Source organism: Motacilla alba, chromosome 11, assembly GCF_015832195.1.
Source record: "Motacilla alba alba isolate MOTALB_02 chromosome 11, Motacilla_alba_V1.0_pri, whole genome shotgun sequence".
Classification (NCBI taxonomy): domain Eukaryota; kingdom Metazoa; phylum Chordata; class Aves; order Passeriformes; family Motacillidae; genus Motacilla; species Motacilla alba.
Window position 1 is genome coordinate 19,912,693 of NC_052026.1, and position 23,146 is coordinate 19,935,838.

Sequence of the window (23,146 nt, forward strand, 5' to 3'; positions counted from 1 at the left end):
ATATTTGGAGCAAGGATTTGGGAGGGCTGTTTGTAAGAGACAGGGCTGGAAAGGGTACAGGGACAGCAGGAGGAACGTGGGGAATGGAAGGGCCACGTTCAACGGGAGATGGGCGGATGTGAGGAGCTCCGGGACAGGCTGAGCAGAGCTGCTCAGGACCCACGGCGTGCAGCACTTCCCCGAGCCCTGCTCGGGTATTTTTAGCCTGGTTTCCTGAGGAAGTGAGGCCCCGGGCTGCAGCGAGCCCCCCGCTCTCGGCACAGCCCCGAGGAAGAGGAGGCTCAGCAGCCGGGCAGACACCGGTCCCTGCGGGAAGGCGAGCGCCCGGTCACTGCCCGGCCTCCCAAACCCGGGCTGAGCCCGTCCTGCCAAAGCCAGGAGGGGTTTGGGGACGGGGAAGGTGAAGCACTGCAAGGGGGACTCCATCTTACACAACGAGCTCTGTGCCTGTGCTGGAACCAAGGCACCCCAGTTCCTGTGGGATGAAGTGACAGAAGGATGGACAGGGCTTGGATAACCTGGTCTAGTGGAAGATGTCCCTGCTCACGGCAGGGGCTGGAACTGGAGTATCTTTAAAGCCTCTTCCCACCAAAACCATTTCATGATTCTACAAAGGCTCAACCAGACACATTCCCTATGCTGAGACCGTTTCTCCCCCATTGATAAGCCTCTGTGTCCCCACACCTTGGGGACACCAGTACAGGCTCTGGGTGACAAGCCACCTGCCCTGAGGCCACGTTTGCTCAGGTGTGGTGTCACCAGACCTGCAGCAGTGAGCGGTCATGGGCTCTTCTGCCCCACCACCACCATCATCCCCGGGGCCACCGCAGCTGCAGATGGTCACAAGTGATTTACTGTCACTTTAAAGCTCACTGCAATCCCAAGTCAGCAGGCCAGGCCTAAAATGTGCTATGTCAGCGGTTTCTGTAGAATAACAGCACATCACTTCCTTGGGGAACTGTAAAAACTGACTCGCTCTCTACACGGAACCCTAAAAGCAAGAAATCACCACACACAGCAAGATCTCAGATAACTTGTCACTATGGAAGAGTAAATGGGAGAAAGTCAGAAAAATTCAAGGGGAAAAACAGACCAAGAAACGGATCAGGAGTCTCTGAGCCAGAGACCCAAAGGGTCACCTTTGCCAGAGCTCAGATGTGGTACTTGAGACAAAACATTCTGTAATGTGGTTATGCTCTGAAGCATTGAAATGCTATTTAAAAACAATAAAACACTGACTAGGAAGAAAATGTAAGGTGAGACCGAGAGTTTTGGAATTGGAGAGCATTCTCTGCAGTCCCTGGTGGGTGAGCAGGCAGGGAGGGACAGAACACCCACAGCCCAGCCAGCTCCTCTCCAACCACTACTCAGCTACAATCAGCTGAAGACAACAGCAGCAAAAATCCTCCTGCCACACCTGAAAATATAAATCCTTCTAAGAAGGTGTTTCTACCTCCAGATCCACCCCGCAATAGCTGCATGAATTAAATATACAGATGTGCACTCAGCTCCTGCCAGGAAGGAGCTGGGACACTCCAGGTGCACGTCAGCCCCTTTTGGGGTAACCTCATCTACTGGCTCAGAAGAAAACCCTCAGTCTTAGAAGATGCCCAAACTTTGGTTCTTCCCCCCTGAAAACTGGTTACAGACAGGTGCTTTGATTATTAGAGAAATGGTCCCACATTCCCAAGGCTGGCTGGTTGGTCAGTCCTGTCAAATTCCATCTCAAACTGTCTGTCAGTGACATTTTCCACATTTTCCATCTTCCCCCTTGGCCTCCCTCTCCCACCATCCCCCTGAATATCCATCCAACCCTTTCCCAGGTTTTCAAGCCCTACCACAGCTTGTTTGCCCAAATTGAGATACAAACAGGACTTCCACTACACCCTGCAGTTCTGCAGCTCACAGAGAACTTCAATTAAAATAATACGTTTTTAAACACCAAATCAGATGGAAAATTAAGGGGTGAAGCCATGAAGAATAAACCAACCATTTAACACAGAAAACCCTGGGAAACAGTATGGAACAATACAGTACTACTTAAAAAACCCTTCCAGAGCTTTCCGTGGGAAGGAGGAATCACCATTATCAGCCCAAGGAAGAAATGAGAAGCTCGTTGTCCCCAGCTTGGGAGGGGAAGGGGGACAGTATCTGGATGTGACCTCAGCGTGCTCCTGGTTGGGAGCTGATAGAGAACTGCCCTTGGCAAAGGGAAATTCCGTTAGCCAGCACAAGGGAAGGGCCAGGGAGCCCAGCTGGTATCTGTGCTGGAATAAAACCAGTCGTTACCCCAACATAAAATCACTCAGTGGAGGGACACCGCCGTCACTATCGCCACACCAGCGCCAAACCGACGGGCACAGCCCCAACGCCCCAAAACAGGGCTGGGCTCTCAGCAACCCCCAAAAATACTTGGAAACTGAATCCAAGATATAAGGCAGGGCACACATCCTGTTTTTCTGGAGCTATACAGTTTCTCAAGTGTTATAAAAAATGCTTTGCCACCGAGCGAGCCAAACGCATTGGAAAGATAGAAGCAGCGCCTGGGGTGGAAAGAAGGTGCTTTTAGCACGCTCGGGCCAATTAAGATCTCGAAGGTTTCCAAGCACTCTCCTCCTCTTAACCCAACAGAAGGAAACTGAGTTTAGCAACTTATTTAGGGTTTCATTTGCTAATTTGCAAAAACAAGGAGAAATCTTCCCCTGCTCTCCAGCATCTTGTTGGGGAAGCTCCTGCCAACACGCGAGCGTCGCTGCCAACAGCTCAACCCGGCGTGACCCAAAGTTCTCCCGGCGGTGCCGGCGCGCGGCTGCGGGAACGCGGGGAGGGAGCAGGGCTGCAGAGACGGCCCGGGGGGGTTATCAGAACCCTGACATCACAGCTGCTGCAAAACGAACCCAGTAAAAAAAAAAACACCACGCTCCGAGCCAAGTTCAAACCAATAAGCCAAGTTTAAACCAGTCAGGGCTCAGGTAACGGAAGAGCGAGCCCCGTGGTTCACGCTCGAAAGAAGAGAGCTGCTCGTGTGCTGCAGGGCTACAGCCAATGAAGCCTTTGGGAAAGCAAAGTTTTCCTCTTTCCCCTCCACACAACTCAAAATGCTACTTTGAGATGACTGTTCTCGGTTTTACACTGATGAGGGCTAGGTCAGAGCCAGCCTTGGAAAGTTTTACTCAGCAGCAGCTTTAGAAACCATAAATTATCTTTAGACTGAGTTTACACGCTCCCCCCACAGTGTGACTGCCAACTCCAGCTCTCAAGGCTCCTCTTTAGACACCACAAAAACTCTTCAAAGACCAGCACAACCTTCACCCAGGCACGGCAGGGCTCAGAGATAATCCAAAATCACCCTTGCTAAAACAAGCACCAGACTAAGGCCGAATTCAAGACTAAGCTCTAGAACTTTCAACCCCAGGCAGGGCCAAAGCTACAAAACCCAGAGAGGAGCACAAACACCTTGAGTTGTGTCACCAGGAGATTCACTTCCATTGGGATGCAGAAAAAAAAATCAAGCACAAACCAAACAAAGCTGGCTATTTGAGGGCTAAGCCTTAAAATTTAAAACTAAGAGACTTCCTCAGAAAACTTCATTTTTCATTGTTTTTGAACAAACCTGAAGCCAAAAAAGGTAATCAAAAGTGTTTTATTAGCTAAGGGGTTTCTTCCCTCTCCTCAGGTGTATCACAGAGACTTGGCAGAAACTTCAGTTCCCAAGAATTTTAGATACAAAACTTAGGAAGAAAACCAGCAGACCCATTCCCCTGGAATGACTGTGTTCACGCTGGGATGTTTGTGGAACACAGAGCCCTAACCCGGGCCTCACACCCTCAGCCACAGAACACAGCAGGGTGCTGGTCAAAAAGGAGAGCAACATGGGACAGACAACCATTGAAGAGGATGAAGTCTGAGGATAAAGGAAGAACCCCAATATTTTCACGGACTGGGACACTGCTTTGACAATCCTCTCCAGCACTCATTGCCAGCAATTCTTTGTGCCACGGGGGCAGATTTCCCTCTGGAATGGGCAGTCCTGGCTCTGCTGATGGGGTCTGACACCGAGGTGCCCGCATGGGCCAGCTGCAGCACCGAGGATGAGCCTGCACATGGAGCAGGGTTGGCCCTTCCCGAGGCCATTCCTGTGCTCCAGGGTGGAGCAGGAGCCACAGCTGCCTCTGCCCAGCAGCCACGGCAGCTGCCTCTGCCTCCAGGAGCACGGAACACGGGAGGGAACACGGGCACGGCTGGCTCCAGCGAGTTTCAGCAGCCTCTCGAGCATGGCAGCGTTTGGGGACCATCCCAGCAGCAAGGCAGATGTTGACTCAGGAGCTGTCACTCATGGGCTAAAGTGAGAACATCTGCCACTCTCCTCTCCAAGCGAGCGACTCACAGCAAGAAAATTCTGCACAGAAACCGAGATTCTCAAATAATCTCTCCAGGGCCATGGGGGATAACACTGACGCAGTCCAGGGCACGGAGATTTTGGGGATGGCTGGAGAGGTGAGCGGCACCCGTGAGGGCTCCAGCAGCACAGGTACTTGCACTGCCCTGATGTTCAACCCTCAGTCGACAGGACAGCCTGGAGTGTATTTATTTAAGCTGAACACAAACCCTCAAACGATGTCGGGATCAGAAATTAATGTAAGGTAAGGGAAAATCTTCCAGACAGGGATTAGCTGAGAAACCCCTGCTGGGAGCTGGAGAGAGTGCCAAATTGTGACAGGAAAGATTAATACTTCCAGAGGCATTACCACTACAAAACATCTGAGGGAAGAATGTTTTCTAGAACGTTTCCTCCTTCAGAGCCAGGTTTGTTACCTGCCACTGCCTGGAAAAACTCCTGCCCAGGTATTCTTAATGCACATTCCAGCACAGGGCAATGGATTTCTCCAATGCCATATATCACTGCTAGGCAAAAATTAAGATATCTTAGAGATAAAGTCCAGAATGTTCCAGAAGTTTCTCCAGCTGGTCTCTGCACACTGATGACACCTTCATTGCTCAACTTCCAAACTCCAACAAATTCCCTTCAGGCAGGAGTTTCAGCAAACACCAAGTAGGATCTGTAAACTTTATTATCTAAGGAAAATGTCTGAGAAAAAGCCCTCAGAACATTCTTTCTGCCCATTGTCAGAAAATTCAAGCCCTCGGCCACATCCCATACTCTCATTTTCCTGCACACTCTTTCATATCTGGTTTTGGCACTGCCTCCACAAGGGCTTTGACTGTGGCTCTGTCCACACATTCCAGCAATAAATGACACTAACTGGAGCCATTCTTTAAAATATCTGTCAAATATAATTCTTTCAGTGTTTTGATTCTCACTGACTTGCCCCCACAGAGCTCAGATGAAGTCATAAATTACATGTTCTGCCACTCAATTTTCCCTGATTGTTTGGTAGAACCTCTCCACTAATACCCAGTGATCACCAGCTACCTCGTGGCTTAAGTGGTTTCCAATCATCAAAGATTTATCCAGTGTGACTTCCAGTCAATCATGGAGACACTGAAATGGCTATCAGGCTCCCTCCTCGAGACCACAGCCCAGCAGACAGACTCCAGAGAGGGGAAGGCCGATCAAAGTGCTGACTCCAGACACCCAAAATTCACAGAGAACCTCCAGCAGCTGCAGATGAAAAACATCTCTGTGAGGAAGGCAAAAGCCCTGCCCCAGAAGAGCCCTGGGTCACAGCACGGGCAGGGAGCCCTCCCAAACACCCAGCACTTTCAGGGAAGAGCTGTTTCCTGGGAGGAACAGAATTCACAGATCACTGAGGCTGGAAAAGACCTCCAATCCCATCGAGTCCAATCTGTGACTGATCCCCACCTTGACACCAGCCCAGAGCACCGAGTGACACATCCAGTCACTCCTTGGGCACTCCAGGGATCCAGGGGCAGCCACAGCTTCTCTGGGCACCTGTGCCAGGGCCTCACCTCCCTCACAGGGAAGGATTTCTTCCCAATATCCCACCTAAATCAATCCTCCTTCAGCATAAAACCATCCCCCCTTCTCCTGTCAGTGTCTGCACTCTCTGTCCCTTGCTCAGGTGCATCACCCAGCTCAGAATTCCCTCAAACTCAGCAGCCAGCACTCCAAGAGATGACTGGGATGGAACAGCAGATACCACCTGCAATCAGAGCACACAGGAGGTGACACAGCAGGTGACACCAGTGCCAGCTGGGCACAGGACAGTGCCCACACACAGAGCCCTGCTGCCCAGGGCTGCTCAACTGCAGGGTAACACGGCAGCTTCTCAGAGCCTGCGAGTGCAGATCACGGGCAGAGCTACGGGGAATTAACTGCTCCACAACGAGAACTAGAAGAGTAAGCACAATTTATTTTGCCACATTCTTAAAATGAAATAAGAAAACATTTAAACACTACAGCTTATTTAGATAATACACACTGGAAGACATCTTTTACCGCTGGCAGCTTGAAAGAAAAGAACATAATTACAATTCCAAGCATGAAATGAGCTCTCTTCCACACATGCCTGAACCAAGCCTGACTGTTCCACCAGCTGTAGTGAATCAAAGCCGGCAGAATTCAGCAGAAAGGCCCGAGAAGCAGCAGCTCTCTGTGCCTTTAACCTGGAATTGAATGGCACCTGGATCCGGCAGGGCTGCTGAGGCTTTAGCAGTTGCAGATGTGCAGCTGATGTGGTGCAGGAGCATTTGATCTCCCTGGAATGTGGGACCCCGAACAATGCATCTGTGTGCTGGCCCACCACACGGCCGGGTGTGGGCCTGGGGGACACATAAAAGCCAACATTATACTGCAAGGGGAAAGAAAAAAGCCCCAGCGTGAGCTTGACTGTTGTTTAACTAAGAGAAAAACAATAGCAGCTTTGGTGGAAGTGTGTGCCAGAATGACCAGTGGCCACTTCCAGAGACATTCTTTGTTCAAGTGCTTCCACGCTCCCTCGCTCACCGGCACCCAAAATCACAAAGGCACCGAAGGGGCTGCGAAACCCAAACCCTCGGTGGGATCTGCTCCTCCTGCTCCTCTCATGAACAGTTCCAACAGCTCCAAACTGCAGCTCTGGGCACTATGTCCACACTGAATCAAGCCTGGAGCCTGCCCATTGGCAAGCAGCAGTGTGACACAGTGGCCACTGGTCACAAACCCCATCACTTCCCCCACAGGCTGCAAATCCTCACCCTGCACCAGGACAGACAAGAAACCTCCCCTGCAAAACCAGGCTGAGCTTCACTCACAGCCCTGGGAAAGCAGCCAGGCTCGGTGCTGTGTCCCCCAGAGGGGCTGAGCTCCAGGGACAACCAGAATGCCTGGCTCGGCCACCAGCACCACACGCACACAGTGACACGGGCGTCCCTGCAGCCAGGGCAGGGACAGCACTCAGAGCTGAGCAGCAGAAAAACAAACACCACGGGAGTTCACGGTGCTGGACTGAGAGAACTCCAACTGGAGCCTCCGCTGGAACACAGCTTTCCACAGGAACTGGATTCTTCGGAGAGGAGGAGCTGGGAGAGCTGCTGCCAGGGGTTCTGCCGGGGAAGGAGGGGAAGCCCATGCTGGGGGGTTTGTCAAGTTACCTATGAAGCCGTCCTGACCTCCAGAATCATCCCTTGCAGGTACAAAACCATGAGCACTGCTCTCGGAGAAGCGCTCCTAACATGACCAAGAAAAAGACAAACTATCACTCTCAGCTGAAAGAAGTGGACATTTCCCTTTCCCCTCTACACAGATAATTCCATAGGACACTGGCAGCACCACAGGGATGGGTACAGCCTTCTGCTGGCTGCTCACAAGGTAAAAGAGAAGCAATTCCAAGAAAGAAAGAGGTTTAGGTCACTTTTTTATCACCTCAGCTGAATTAAAATGCAATAGTGAAATTGCAGTAATTTCCATGTGCAACTTTAGCTACTCCATTAAGCTTCGTATAGAAAGTTTAAAAATAGGAATGGCTACAATAAACTAAAAATCAGCAAATCTGAGATAAAACCACCAAAATTATGAACATCTATATAAAACCACACAAATGTTAGTGCATTATATATATATATATGTGTGTGTGTGTGTGTGTGTGTGTGTGTGTGTGTGCAAAATTACTTATTCTGCCTGCAGTCAACCCTGCTACAGTGATCTTTCCTTCCCCGTTTTTCAACCCCAAAAGGATTACCATTTCTTTCCAGACAAGAACTTCTGCCAACATTCTGGAGGGCTGAAGTCCAAACCACACATAGTTCAACAACAGCAGAGTTGAACAAAAAGGAAAACTGGAGCTTTTTTTATTTTAATTATACCTTGTGAAAGTATGGCTGAGCAGGGGGAAAAAGTAGTCCAAGTCATTGATTAATTCCAGAGTAATGAAGAAAGTTCATGGCACACTGCAATATATATTTTACTGAGTTCATCGGATTTATCACCAGCTTTTAATGGCTGAACTGGAGGTGGCTCTCCAGGAAAACTCCCACTGCTTGAATTCTCACACTGGAATGGCTGGGAGTCCCCAAATTAATAATTTTACAGGCAAGGGTTTCATAACTGGGTCAAAGCAGGGGGATGACGGTATGAATTCCTCCTCACCCAGCAGAAAAAAAGCCAGGATCAAGCTCCTTTCCCAGGGATCCCCAAGGTTTTAACAGGGACAAAAATTCCAACTTTGCAAAATTGCAAAATCCAGCCTCTTTCAACACCTTTTAATTGAAGCTGTGCCAGGAGCGTGTCTGGAATTCTGAACCCACTTTCTCCTGAGCTGGAGCACAGCTCCGAGCTGGCAGCATCAGGAACGGGAGCTTTTCAGAACAAAAACATCTAAATCGGCATCAAGGGGTAAAGCCTGAAGAATCCCAGGAGAAAAAAAGACTGGAAAAGAGCAACTGGGAACTAGGGCTACTCCAAGGTACCTGATGGATCCTTAATGCTGAACATTCCAACGTTAAAGCCACGAACACTTATGGTTTTAACACAAACTGTCTCACTCCTCTGCCCAGGACACTCTGTCCTCCTTGTTTATATCCAAGAGCTGTTCCAAAGAAATGTATTAAGGACTAGGAAAAAAAAAAAAATAGAGTCCAGGACTTTCTTCATTCCTCAGAGCTACTGTAAATTAAATATTAATACAGAAACTATTTCTGTGAGTAAAGGAAGCTCAGCACAGGGAGATTATTTTTTACCTCACGAAAATATTCACTTTAAAGTGACACCTGACCTTAAAGCCACCACATCCTCCAGGGCAGAAGCGTCAGTGGCAACACAGGATTCCTAAATAAGCTGTCCCCGCTCAAAACCATACAATTTGTATGGTAACAGCACAGAAAATCACTACATTAGAGGGCAATTTTAATACTTTAATATAATTATTTAATTCAGCATTAGAAAGGGGTCAGTCTCAGCCTGGGGCAGTGTCCTGGAGGTATCCAAATTACAGACAGAAGCACCAGAAGACACCACCAAGAGGTGATCAAACCACAGTTCATCACTTCACTGGCAGCTTTTAGTGTGCAAACCATCAAAGCTGAGCTCCTTTGTCCACATCCTTCTGCTCCAGAGCCCAGGGGCCTTGGGAATGAGACACAGAGGAACAGCCCTGGCTGGGCCAAGAACACATCCCAGGAATTCCATGCTGTTGTTTTGCCCAGCTCAGAGCTGCAGCTATCCCTTCTGAAGGTCCAATTAATCCTCTGTCTCATCGTGGCCTGGGCTCACACAGACCCAGCTCTGAGCCCAGAGCCATTTCACAAGGATGGAAAAAGAGATGCAGCAGCTCTGAAGGCTCCTGCAGGCAGAGAGATGCTCACCCACATTCCTGTCATGGAGCCATGGAATGGTTTGGGTTGGGAGAACCTCAGAGCTCATCCAGTCCCACCCTGCCATGGCAGGGACACCTTCCACCAGCCCAGGGTGCTCCCAGCCTGGCCTTGGGCACTGCCAGGGATCCAGGGGCAGCCACAGCTGCTCTGGGCACCTGTGCCAGGGCTGCCCACCCTCCCAGGGAACAATTCCCAATATCCCACCCATCCCTGTCCTCTGGCAGTGGCAGCCATTCCCTGTGTCCTGTCCCTCCAGGCCTTGTCCCCAGTCCCTCTCCAGCTCTCCTGGAGCCCCTTTAGGGGCTCTGAGCTCCACCTGGAGCTTCTCCTCTCCAGGTGAGCACCCCCAGCTCTCCCAGCCCGGCTCCAGCCCAGGAGCAGCTCAGAGCTCCACTGGATGGAAACCTCCCTGGGGTCCCACACTCCCTGCAGAGCAGGAATCAGCCCCAAGGACACTCTGCAGCTACAGGAAATCCAAACTGCACTTCAACTGGAATTGTGGATGACCTTCAAGTAGGGGACACTTAAAAATACATCTGCATGTGCACATAGAGCTGTGGGTGTTTTAAATGCTTTCCTACCTCAGCAAGCTTGAGGTCAAGGGAATCAGGGAAGTTTCTCTACTTTATATACTCGAGGGTTTGGCTAAATTCATATATTCAGGTTCCCCTTCTAGCACTAAATAACCAAACAGTGCAAGGAGAAAGAGAGGAGAATTTAGCAAAGGAAGGAGAATTCAGCTGTGTGACACCTTGCCAAAGGCAAAGCCCAGAGGAGCTGCTACCAGTTGGTTTAGACAGAGATTTCCTTCAGACTCTTGTAAAAGCAGCATTAAAAATGAGAGGAAGAAAGGATTCAGGACTGGGCAGCTGCTACATCCAGCTGCAGCCCTGACTGGTGACAGGAAAAGAATACATGATTATTTTTCTTCATTATTTGTTTCCATGTTTTTATTTTGTCCAATTATTTACTACCTGTTGCTATTTGATTTTGACTCCATATAACTTCCATGTAGCATTAAAACTCTGTAATTATCTTAATGAACATAATTTACCAGACAGTAACAAGTAGATTCTCTACCAGTCTCTAAGGTTACACAAAATAATCAGAGAACCACGGAATCTCCTGAGTGGGAAGGGACCCACAAGGATCATCCAGTCCAGCTCCTGGCCCTGCCCTGGTCACCAGAGCAGAGATCAGAGCTGCCCTTCCACAGGAATCCAAAGACAGGAGCAGAGCTGCTTTATTCCTCTATTATTACCCTAAACCTCTCCTTAAACCTCCCCAAAGTTACAGTTCCAAAGCAAAGCTCTCCAACGAATTTCTTTCCACTAACCTAAAATAAATTTCCCTGAATGTTTATTTCCTACATTATCTTCAACCCAAACGTGCATTTCTCTTACAAAAGTTAATTCCAATTAAGAGAACGCTGAAAGGCTTCCTGCAAAAAACAACTACAGGATATTGGCAAGACTACAAGAATGAGGTAAAAACTACTGAAGACAACAAAATAATTTTCTTCTGACTGTGCAACATAAAAAGAAAGTATATTTCTCATATGACACCAGCAATAAGTTTAGGACCAGCAGAGAATAACCAGAGCTATTCAGCTCTGACCTTTGAATCCTTGTACTGTTCAACAGCTGAAAAATTATAAAAAAGCATAAAAAAATATCAAAATCAGAGAACTCCTCCCATCATACCCACTCACATCCTTCAAGTTGACCGGCTCCTCTCATTTTTCCAATTCCTTCAAGTCTTTGTCACCTCCAGGCTGGAGGTGCCACATGCACGTGAACACATCCAGCTCTCCAGCTGCCCTCCCATCTTTCACCAAACCGGGTGTCAAGACCTCCAGGAAATTCAGAATTAAGGTTAAATGTTCAGCAAGGAAACCAAGGACACTGACAGGGAATGTGCTCTGAAACCCACCTGGCTGTGCCCCGTGGAGTCTGGGCCTCCCTGCAAGGTACATGACAATTTTTGAACTGCACCTTCTCCTCAACTCCTCTGAGGCCTGAAAGCATTAACATTTCCTAAGGGTACCCAAGGAACTGATGGCTGTATTTTCACATTATTGCACGCTAGGATGAGCCCAGGCACACCAACGCCATCAAAACCAACCTTTCAGATCAGACAAAAACCAACTTCTGCCACTGGTAGGACTGGGAGAACTGGACATCACTCAACAGAACCCTCAGCATTCACTCTGGAGTTTAGATAACCACCAAAAGAAACACCTGGAAAACTCAGCTCCGGTGACACAGTAAGGAAGAGTGTAAAATCTCCAACAAACCCCAGGCCTCAGGCAGGAGAGCCATGGAATTATGGAGTGTTTGGGATTGGGAGGGACCTGGAAGCTCATCTCCAACCCTGCCATGGGCAGGGACACCCAGACCAGGTTCCTCTGGTGCCACCACTAACACAGATATCAATTCATCTTGATTTTGCAGTTCAAGCCTGGGAGTGCAGTCTCAGCCTGGGATAACACCAGGTATCTGCAGTGCTCTGTCCTACAGTCAGTGCTGGTTTGGTGTTCCTGTGACTGCTCCCAGAACCACAACCACCACCAGGGCCAGCCCACTGGGACTGTAACTCACTGGGGCAAAAATAAATGAAAAATAGGACTCCACGACCAATTTTACTTGCAAAAGCAAACGCAGCATCCATTTACAGTGGCGATTTCCCAAAATAACCTGTACACAGGGCTGCTGTCCCCGCTCCTCTGCGAGAGGCTCATCCAGAAAGGTGACAAGCACATTCCTGGCTGATAAGGGAGCCCCATGCACCCAGCTCCCCAGAAATAGCTGTTGTGCTCCAAAGTAACCTCTAATATCGATAATGACAGGGATTTAAATTTCAAATAAATTTAGATGAAAGATTAAAGTCAGTTCCAGCACGGTGGAGATGCTTGTCCTCCATAATGAAGGAGCCCATAAAAATAACAAGAGAGAAGATTTACACCCAAGCTCCTCCAAAAAAAAAAGAAAAAAAAAAGGAATGAATTACTGATTTTTGCAGCTACTTAGTGGTAGGAACAGATGGTTCCAGGCAATAGTATTGACAACCTCCCAAGCTCCCACCCCCAAAGGTGAGCTGCTAAGTCTGTTCCAAATCCAAGAGTTAAAAACGTCGCAGCTGAGGCGCTGCTCTGGGGGAAGCTCAGCCAGTCCCACAGCTCCAGAACTGTGCTTTCCCCACTGCTGCCCTGCCTCGGCCCTCACCCGGGGCTGTGCTTCCCCGGACCCCCAAAGAGCAGCTCTGCAGCCATCTGCCCGCTGCGGGCCGAGCCGGGGCTGCGGGAAGGGGAAGGCAGGCCAGGGCTGAAACAGCTCTGAGGGAAAGCAGAGCTCTCAGTGTTTGTCCACCAGCCCAAAGCCACTTCTGAGGCCAAAGCCAGGCGTGTCAGCTTCCCAAAACACCCAGGCGCAGGGAGCAGTTCTGGGAATTCCAGCCCCCGGCAGCCTCTGCCATGGTGGGCACAGCCCACGGCCCCTCACTCCCTTCATGTCCTCAAGTTCCTGCAAAACACCCAAAACCTCCCCTCTCCCAGCTCCTGCACGTCTCCAGCAACTGGAAACAATCAGCCTGTCCAGTCACAGCCCAAGATCAAAACACTCCTCAAAGCAGGAACTTGCTGAACACAACTCGGCTTTGGATTTCTGGAGAAGTCCAGCAAGCTATGATAAAACAGGGATAACACCCAGCAGCAAAAAAAAAAAAAAACCTGCTGGAACACCTGAGTGAGTCCTCAAGCATCTCCTTAAGCCAGGGGGGAATCAGGCTGAGCCTGCAAAGCTCAGCCCTTGTTTTCCCGTTGTTCCAGAATCAAAGCTCTGCCAAGAATTCAGCCAAGGAAACAAACACTGCTAGGCCTGCTGCCCATCTCCACACCCAGCATGGAAATACAGGATGGTTTGGGATGGAAGGGACCTTAAAGCTCATCCCATCCCACCCCTGCCATGGGCAGGGACACCTTCCACAAGACCAGGCTGCTGCAGGCTCCATCCAGGCTCACTTTGAACACTTCCAGGGATGGGGCAATCCAGCATTTCAGACTTATTTGCAGAATAGTTTCCTGGTTTTGTCAGAAGTCCCCTTCCAAGAGCTCTCAGTGAGGCACATCCATCACTTTTGCCTTTGCTTGCAATAACCATTTCAGGCATGTATGACAGAACCAGGACCAGGCTGCACCTCCCTGTTTGTGTCAGACACTTGGGTGGCTCAGCCAAATCACCTTCCATAGGAGGTTTCCATAAATTCACGCTGGGAACACCTCTGAGCCACAATTCCCACCTCATTCCCACCTCACAGGGTGCCCAGCTCCTTGGACAATGACTGTCCCACCTGCAGCCCCTCTAAAGATGGCCAAGCCACTGGCACATCTCCCTCAGCCATTCCCGTGGCAGGCATGAATTCCCTGCACTCAAAACCACTCCTCTCACTTACAGAACTCAGGATTTGAACACCAAAACCGCAGCATCACCACTACCTACACAAAAGGGGAGGGAACAAGGACACCCCAAGTTTCCTTCCAGAAGTACAGCAAGAGAGCTTGGTGCTCCCTGTGGGCTTTGGCCGGCGAGCTCGGGAGGTGGGAACATCTTGCACACCTCCTGCTGCCAAGAGCTTCATCTGCACTTAATCACACCCCCATGGATACCTCTGGAAAACAAGGGATTGCAGCCACACCATGTGTCACGCTGCCACTTCACTCCCCAGGCAGTGTCACTTCCTCAGGGTGGAGGCCACGACTTCCAAGAGCACGCTCGGGTGCTCTGTGGAACACCCATAAATAAATAAAAGCCTGGCTCACCACCCCACCGCCTGCCCCCCCAGCACTTTTACTTTCCCAAGAGGTCACACCCAGGAACACCGCTGCACAACAATGGAAGCAGGAACTGGTCAAGAAACCTACAGATCCCTTCCCCAAAAACCCAGCCTCCCTGGGTCACCCTGGCTGGGTGGCTCAGGAGTCTTCTCTGTGAAATAACAGGCTGGCAGTTCCTGGGAGTGATGATCCCATGCACTCTCTGCTTGTTTTAATGAACTCGTTCCTAAATGCAAACGGGATTTTTCAGTGCACATTACATGTTAGTTGATCTTAATCTACAAATTCATAACCCAGAAGTATCATTTTTTTCAGTGTACATTACATGAGCTGATAAAAATCTACAAAATCCTAACTCAAAAGTATGTTTCTTCTAAAAATGAGATTTTCTGATCACAGTATAGCCCCCCAGAGAAAAAAAATTATTCAAAACCAAGTCGATTCAGAGAAAAAGCCCAACCAACCATCTTGCTTCTTTTCAAGCAGTTATTGACATGGTTTTCTCTAGTTCTAAACACTAGAGGAAGGAGAAAAAGGGTCGTATTTGGTTGTGGGTTGCTCTCACCAAGAACTCCTGTCTGTGCCACGGTGAATAAATGGACCAAAATTACACCCAACGAACAAGTCAAGCAAGACATTTTTCAAAGCAGCCCCTGCTCAGCTCAGGTCTGTTCATTAAGGTGCTGCATTGTGCTCCAGCTTGGCTTATTAGCAGTGGAAAGGTCAGGGAAAGTGAATTAATGGAAGTGCTGCGCTCTCCAACATCTGACACGCAGGAGAGGAGCCTCCCTACCTACACTGCTCCTGAAAGGTACCTTCAAATTGAGGGCATGTAGGTGGCACCTGCCAAAAGTGCCATGTGAATAACGTTGGCAATTTAACAAATTCTAGGAAAATACAGAGAACTGTAAAAGCAGCAATTCAACCACTCAAAGCAAATGCTTGTGCTGAGATTACAGTTGAAAAAGCAGCTTTTTCATGGGGACGGGGGAAAGGATTTAAAGCTCTTTCCTGTAGGTCTCAGCAGGGTTTTGTGTCCAAAAATTCAAGGCTTGTTTGACCCACAAAGAACTCCAGGCTCACAGTTAAGCCACCTCTGCTTAACCTCTGCTGGCAGTGAAGATACGGGTTTAGAAGTTAAATTTAGACTGTGTCCCTCCAGAACACGGCCACACAAACATGCAGTGCTCCTAAGGGCCGTGCAGACCCACCTCACACACAGGAGCACAGGGCAGGAGCTGGGGTGCTCCCCAGCAGCCCCAGCTCCCCTTCCCAGCCTGGGCCACACAGCAGAACAAACCCAAAGTGGCTCTGCTGAAACGCTCCAGGCAAACCCACACCTGGAGAGCTGCTTCATGGAGCCTCCCAAATCCCTGTTTTAACAAGAGAAAGCGCTCCAGCAGAAGTCAGCAAACCCACAAGCCACACAACTCTGCTTCTTTCATGCTGCATCGAGCCATGGAATTGTTTGGGTTGGAAGGAACCTCAAAGCTCATCTCATTCCCACCCCTTGCCATGGCAGGGACACCTTCCACTGTCCCAGGCTGCTCCCAGCCCTGTCCAGCCTGGCCTTGGGCACTGCCAGGGACCCAGGGGCAGCCCCAGCTGCTCTGGGCACCTGTGCCAGGGCCACCCCACCCTCACAGGGAACAATTACTTCCAAATATCCCATCCATCCCTGCCCTTTGGCAGTGGGAAGCCATTCCCTGTGTCCTGTCCCTCCATCCCTTGCTCAAAGTCCCTCTCCAGCTCTCCTGGAGCCCCTCAAGGCATTGGAAGAAGCTCTGAAGGTCTCTCCAGTGCCTTCTCTCCCACAGCCTGACCAACCCCAGCTTTGTCAGACTATTAATCCCCTTTGTACACGGCTTCCCCTCCCCAGGCCCGGCTTCATAACACACCAGCCTGTCAAGCCAAAAGCCAAACATTTCCACACCCCAGGACCCCATGGAAAGGGTCCACAATGTCCAACACCCTAAAGACTGAACGTACACTGCACTGCCATCGGGTTATCCTCCAGCCCCTCTAAGCTGGAAGGGGTAAGAACTGAAACACTCAGGAAAAGAAGGCAGCAAGCTCAGAAGAACAGTTCCTGCAGAGGAATATCCTGCTGGTGGAACAGTGAGCTCCATTTCCCCCGGAGCAGCAAGACCTGAGAGCCGTTTGTGAACACGTTTCAGAGCATTAATAGAAAAACACCGAGCAGTTAAGTGAAGTCACGTTCCAGCTAAACAACGCTGCCATTACTGCAGCATCTGACTTTGTGAGGACAATCCAATGCTGGCAGCATGTATTGTAATTGCTTTTCCACTCCGGGCCTCGGCTTTACAATCCTGCCCTTCTCGGGAGGTCAGAGCGCGCGGCTGCAGCTCGGAAAGCAATTCTGGTCCTCATTCATCCCTTTAATCCCACACCTGCATATTCATCAGCAACTCCCTGAAACACCCCTGCCAAAGCCACCGGCAAAGCCGCTGCTTGGAGGAATCCTTGACCCCTCTGCTTCCCCGGGAAGGCGTCGGGGACACGCGGTGGCACCCCAGGAAGGTGACGGGGCCGGGGTGCAGTGGGGTCACCCGAGGCCGAGACAAGCCCAGCGTGGTGCAGCCACTGCTGCTGCCAACAGCAAAACCAGCAGCAAACAGCACTGCCCAGACAAGCTGGGGCTGCCCCACCCCTGCAAGTGTCCAGGGCTCGGAGCAGCCTGGGATAGTGGAAGGTGTCCCTGCCCGGGGTGGAGGTTAGAGCCAGACGTGCTTTAAGGTCCTTCCAACACAAAGCACTCCATGACTCTGCAATGACCTGGCTTGCTTCAAGCAAACCCTTCCAAACAGGGCTGTGCAAACACACCTGAATTTTGGGTAAGTTTTTGTTATCCTGGTTTGAAAAGGACAGTTTGCATACAAAAAGCCCAACGCCACTTTCTCCAAAACTCGGAAGGAAAAGCCTTTGTCCCCAGCTATGAAAAAAATAAAACAGGCAGCAAACAGCAACCAGCCTGATTTATAATTGATGCCAGGGCTGAGCTGGGTTTTTCAGGGCCCTGCAGAGCTCCCAGGAAGGAGGGCAGAGCTCCTGCACACGCCAGGAAAAGGGCTCACACCTGATACACTTTAATTACCTAACAACACTGCGAGAGTCACCGATGCCTGCTCTGCTTTGTCTCACTGTGAAAGGCTTCTCCTGCTATTAATATTCACCAGGGGAAGCTGAAATAACATCTTGTCTGCATCTGAATACTTCGAAATTATCATGGCCACACTAAACACAACGATTTTTAATTTTTTTTTCCCCTCAAAATCCAGGACAAAAGACACCAATCAGCCTGCAGAGGCAGGGCTGCACTACACCGAGCAGCTCTCCAGCAGCAGCTTTCCTCGTGCTGACAACCTCATCACAAATAATCCCTCTGAACCCAGAGGTCAGCCAAGGACCCAGGGCCCCAAGGCGGGAGCCACACTCTGTATTATCCACTGGGAGCCTTCTCCATTGGATTTCTGGCCATGCTGGGGGTGACCCTGAGCCCCACACAGCTCCCCTCGACAGGCACTGCCCAGCTGAGCCCACCCAGCTTCTGCTCAGCTCCCACCACACCAAACCACCAGCACAGCAAAAAAAAAAACCCAGCCAGAACAACCCCCTGTCTCCAGCTCCAGCCACACCACTGGGATTTCCAGGACAGCACCAGCCTCTCCCACCCGCTCGCACAAAACAGAGGCAAAAATCTCATTTTTTCTCCCTGAATTCCACTCTGAGACAGCCTGTTATTTCTGCATCTGTTAGTGCTCCCAAAAAGTTGAATCCTAACACTGCATCCAACTGTAGTCTCAGCAGATTGGGAGGTTTCTCTGCCCAAAATGAAACGTAGGTGCCATCTGTTTCAATTAGGCTAATCACAAGGAGACATAACACTGGGAAACTTAGAGACTTTGGGGTTTTTTTCAAGACATTTTGAAAGCAAAGAGAAAGAAAGAGGTATTATTTAATACTCAGCAGTCAGCAGCACCAACAAGCTGCACAGTCTGCTGGGCAACCCTGTGCTGGAACTGCCCACGCAGGAAAGTTCACTTTTATTTCACTGAGGTCAGAGAAAAACTTGCTATATTCAAAATTATCTAAAATTAAAAAGACATCTCAGGACTGCAGACAACTCCCAAAATATTCTTGGTTAGTACCTTTTACATATGCCATGGAACTTGCAATTTTTTTCCTTTCAAATTTCAGAAAATAAAGAAAAACATTTTAAAAAGGCAGAACCAAACAGTCCAACAGAGACACAAGCACTCGTGAGGGAATAAACCAGAAATTTTGGACAGAAGCAAAGTCAATATTTACCGATTCCATAGCTGAAAGCTGTTCTTCACAGGACATATATTAAAATCCAACAGAGGTGTGTCCCAAAAACGCTGTGTAATCTGAAAAACACAGGAATTTGTTCATTAGAAAATTAAAACAACTGAATTTTATTCACAACACGCACACGGGATTTGAGTACATGAAGGTTACCAAGTACAAACCCTTGCCTAATCCACAAATAAACTTCCTGATAACAACTCTGCACAAACAGAGGAATAAAGGAGAGAGTGGAAGCTCGGCCAAGCATCCCCCTTCTTCCATAACTTGCTGATAATAGCTTTTTTTAAAAAATCACCTGCTTCAAGACTCCTGGAACCATCTGGGCGGGCTTAGAGGTATTTTATTTACAAATGAGGGCGTGTCACCCCCAAACCCTGAGCAGCTCATGAACCCAGAGACAGGCAGGGCCAGAAGGAGCGCCTGTGCCAGGAATCCACCTTCCCAAACAACCCCCGTGGAATTATCACAAGCGCTCTCTTTCCAAGCACACCTTTGCTCTGAATAGCAGTGGATCTATTAACAAAGCTCTAACTTGATTTTTTTTTTTTTTTTTTGGACCAGCTCTTGCTGTACTTTCAAGGATGTTTTTCCAGCTACAAATTCCCAAAGCGAAGCTTCTGATGCAGGGCAGGAACCAGCAGGAGCTCTCAGCACCCAAGGCGAAGGGGAATTACATTCATTAACTGGCACACATGAAAGGCCTGGCAGGTTCCAAGCCCAAAACCTGCACTCCTCACCGTTCCCAAGCTGGAGGAGCTGGTGGGATGGTGACGGACCCATAGGTATGGAAATGAGCACCCTGAGGCCCTGGGAGCACTGGGCCTCCCCCAATCCAGTGATGTCATTCTGGTTTGCCTAAACAGGTGAAAGGGTGAACTGCCAGCTCCACGTCCTGCTCATGCCAAATCCCCCAAAACCCCACATTCCATCCAGTCTGTGAGCACTGCAGACCACACTGAGGGACACGGTGACCAGCCCCTGCTCCAGTTACAGTCAGAAAATCTGAATTTCTCGCCTCGCAGAGCTCGTGACAGTTTTACTCTTCACCGCCACTCGTCACCTTCCAAACAACTCCTCTGATGTAGCTGGCTTTGGACAGCTGCTTTCCAAGGGGATGGTTCCTCCCAAGAACCATCCAGGAGAGCCTCTGAGGCCAGCTGGGACCGATGCACAGCGGAGGAGATCAGGAACCCTGGGAGAGCCTTGTTTGTTTTGGGAAACTTTCACTCCCCAAAGAAAAGCCAAAGGGAAGATGTCCAGATGAGCAACGCAGCTGCATCCAGGGTAGAGCAGCTTCCAGATGGGCTGAGAGAAGTCTTGGGAACCTCAGTGGAAAGGAACAGGCCAAAATAAACCCCAAAACCCAGAGGAAGGTGTGAAAGCCCAGGGTCCTGACTCAAAGAAAGGAATCCTACAGCAGGTAAACTTCTCCAGATGAGCAAAATGGAAGTTTGCTGGCATTTTTTCTTTGAGAAGAGTAAAGGAGATACAGACACATGGCGACCGTGGATCCTTCCAAGGCCAAGGAGCCCTGGGGCACTGAGGGATCCCCTGATGGGAACTGTGGAGCACCTTTTCCAGCAGGATTCCCCTGCTCCTTTATCCTCCTCTCCATAGTAACAGTCCCATCACTAATTAGCATTTCAACAGCAGTAAGAGATAAAGTGGGGGGAAAACAGCTGAACTTCCAACTGCATTGTCTGAACTGCAGCAGTGCTGCTTGCTGACAGCAGTGACTGTCAGGGAACGATGGAATGGTCTGAGGTGGAAGGACCACAAAGCTGATCCTATTCCATCCCCTCTCCTGGGCAGGGACACCTTCCACTAGCCCAGGCTGCTCCAACCTGGCCTTGGCCACTTCCAGGGATGGGGCAGCCACAGCTTCTCTGGGCAACAACTGTGATCAAATTACCCAAAAGTCTACAGAAATCAGCCCCAGGACACTGATACACCATTTTCAAGGTCTATTTACAGCTGCTTGCTGGCCCACATACAGCAGATTTATTCATTCCTTGGCTCACATATAAACACACATAGAGTATCGTAAGGCTGAAACAGCCACCACACGTGAGCCAAGTCATTTTCACAACGAGCATGGCACCATTTTTTAATGAAATTGTTATCAAATCACTTAGGAATGCAGCAAATCCTCCAGTGGGAGATGCCCAGCACAGCCCCTCTGGCTGTACGTGGTCAGGTCACTCACACAACGTTCCCGCTGCGCGGAATCCAAGGCTGCAATTTAAACCCAGCTCCACTTCCAAAAGCCACATTATAATTAATAAACACATCTAGCCCATTCTCTTAGCTTTAGCTGATGAAAATGTATCGCTTCCCAAAGTGTCACCACTGCCCTTGTCCCTCCTGGGAACCTGCAGGGCTGAGCACGGACAGCGCTCCAGCGCCGCTGAGCTCACGGTCACTGCACAGGAGGCACCTGCACACACTGCTCTGCCTGTGCCTTGAAATGGTCACGCAAAAACCAAATCACCAAGGGCTCAAGGTGGCCAGATTCTGGTTTAAAACAGGTTCAGGCGTGCAAGACTTGGGATACTTTATTTTCTGTTAAAGCGAAGCAACTTGGAAATTCTGGGAAAGCAGACGGTCCCACCAAAATAAATATGTAAATGTTTAAACTTCTACATTTTCCTACCAACTCATGATCTTAGCACTGACCACAGGGTCCCTCAGCACCTCCCCCAATCAGCGATTCTTGCTGCACCCACACACAGATCAGGACCTCTCATTCAGAGCACAGCATGCAACTCCTGCCAGCATTCCATCAAAAAAACTGGGAATTACATAACTCAAACCTCCTTAATAAAAGGGTATCTTGTAACTTCACAGAAATTAGTATGTGAAGATGGAAAATGCTTTACAATCCCAAGCTGTGACCTGAAAAATACTGACATTAGCTATAGACTCTTCACACCAGAGCAGCTGGGATGTGGCAGCAACACCAAGTGGTCCCAGCAGCGAGGTGGGAATTGGCTTCCTTGAAGGAACAAACCAGTTCTCTGGTTTATTCAGAGTCCCCTCAAGGGTCCCCATGAAAAATGTGTTTGAGATTCAATGGTTTCATACACCTCAATGCTTCTCAATTTGATCAATAATGCAGGAAGGTTCTGCTTAAATCTCCATTTCACAGGGAGCAGGAAAGAAGCCACTGCTGCTGTCTCATCCCAGGAAATCCAGAGACCAATGCCTCCACGAATGTGTGCCTCACCATCAGTGTTTCTTTGAGGGAAGGAGTTGTATTTGGACCCCAAGTCAGATTTGCACCAATTCAGATTTTATAGAGACCCAGAACTAAGCAGCATAAGAGGATATCAGAGATTTAGATTCTGGTTTAGACCAACTTTTGAACAGAAAAAAAATCTCTGGGGAATAAGAGAACCTTTTTCCACAGCACTCATCTGCTTCCCTCAAAATAATTCCAGGAAGAGACAGAATTTCAATAAGGCATCTCTCTGAGGGCTCCAGTGAAAAGGCACCCAGGGGAGCAGCCCAGACCCACAGAGCTCCCACTCTCAGACAAGCCCCATTACCTCCCATACAGAATCAAGGGGGAACAAGTACAGCAAATTTGGAGGGAGGGGAAATTTGGAAGTGTTTTCCAATGCACTCCATAGGCACAACTCAGTGCCTGCCTGCACAGCCTGACAGAGCACAGCCAGAGCTTTCACCTGCTGAAATGGGGAAAAAATCCTTGAATTCCACTGTAATTCCAGAACCTGAGAAAATGGAGACGGGGGGAAGAACTCATAAGCAGCAGCACTACAAACCCCACAAATATATTCCATAAACACCCGTGGGTTCCTTCTGCTGGAGTTGGGGGAATAAAATGTGCACCTATAGAGGAACAGTGCAGGAATCCCTGTCTCTGCAGCTCTGCCTGTCCCATCCCAGGGAGAGCCAGAACAGCCGTGCCCAGCACAGCAGGAAAGCTCTCCCGGCCCCTCAAACAATGGACTCTGAATATAGTTCATCAGATTTATGGCAATTTCCCTCAGGAGCCTGGAAAAGCACCCTCAGACCACTCCATGCAGCTCAGGACTCTCTAGAAAGAGGAGGAAAAGAAGAGGTGCTGCTCTCTAGATCTGAAGGGGGATAGAGTTGCTTCCAAGAAATCCACATAAATTCGAGATAAATACCCCCTGCAGCCTATCAGGGGCTCCCAGCACAGCCACC

General features: G+C 49.5%; 1 protein-coding gene across 4 annotated transcripts in view; it reads right to left on the reverse strand.

Moving 5' to 3' along the window:
• ANKRD11 (ankyrin repeat domain 11) overlaps positions 1 to 23,146 on the reverse strand; it is a 130,653-nt gene that overhangs the window by 88,459 nt on the left and 19,048 nt on the right. For all 4 annotated transcript variants that reach the window (XM_038148590.1, XM_038148593.1, XM_038148592.1 and 1 more), the window contains exon 2: positions 18,935 to 19,014. The gene's annotated coding sequence lies outside the window, so the exon portion shown is untranslated. The remainder of the gene's footprint in view (positions 1 to 18,934; positions 19,015 to 23,146) is intronic.